The sequence below is a fragment of the Castanea sativa genome, chromosome 8 (genome assembly GCF_040712315.1).
Source record: "Castanea sativa cultivar Marrone di Chiusa Pesio chromosome 8, ASM4071231v1".
Taxonomy (NCBI): domain Eukaryota; kingdom Viridiplantae; phylum Streptophyta; class Magnoliopsida; order Fagales; family Fagaceae; genus Castanea; species Castanea sativa.
In genome coordinates this window covers 4,246,515-4,247,361 of record NC_134020.1, presented here as the reverse complement: position 1 = coordinate 4,247,361, position 847 = coordinate 4,246,515, and the positions used below count along the sequence as shown (strand labels likewise).

Sequence of the window (847 nt, the reverse complement as noted above, 5' to 3'; positions counted from 1 at the left end):
TGTAGTTTAGCCATCAGGTATGTTCCCGCCTCTTCATTTTTTTTTTCCAATGGTTACCAACTATTTCTTTTTTCTTTTAATTCTCTTCATTTCATCCATTTTCAACTCTTGCGACTACATATATCCATATGTCATTTAGGCTAACACTATGCATCATACTCTTGTAAACTGCATCTATGCCAACATCTTGCAAACTGTCATCTTGCAAACTGCCATATCTATACCTTGCAAACTGTCATCTTGCAAACTATCATATCTGTACCTTGCAAACCATACCATGTTCTCTTACAAATTGTACAATGTTCTCTTGCAAACTATCATCTCGCAAATTGTTGTCTTTTCATTGCTGGGGTATGGAGTACGGTCTTATTGATTTGGAAGTTGCAGTGGATTTGAAGAGCATAACCTCGATCCAAACCCATTTTGATAGGGTTTGTCCTAACAATGTAAGTTATGAACATATTGCTTCCCATTACTTCCCTTGCATGCTTCTTAGGATTTTCTTTCTAATCCTACATGTTGTTATAGGTTGTATGGAATCCTAGGCTGGCATTAATCCTGTTGCGGACCCGAACCTAGAGGCAGTTGCTATTGTAGCTTCAAGGATCTCCCAGCCCCTTGAGAGCACTAGATTCAGTGTGATTTATCTGGTGGAGAGGGTGTGCTACCAGCTGACAAGTAAGAATGTGCCCCAAGTTCTAATGGACCCTCTAATGTTCATGCTTGCCCCTCGCTCCATAATGGCCGTGGAGTATGATCTGTGGGTGTTAGGCATCCCTATACTAAATGAGTCAAGGATGAACTAGACTATGATGAGTTTAGTGGGACTCGCCTCTTGCCTTCCCTT

At 40.9% G+C, this 847-nt stretch overlaps 1 pseudogene; it reads left to right on the top strand.

Moving 5' to 3' along the window:
• Positions 1–806, top strand: part of LOC142605763 (uncharacterized) — a 23,747-nt pseudogene extending 22,941 nt beyond the window's left edge.
• Positions 807–847: the final 41 nt, after the last annotated feature.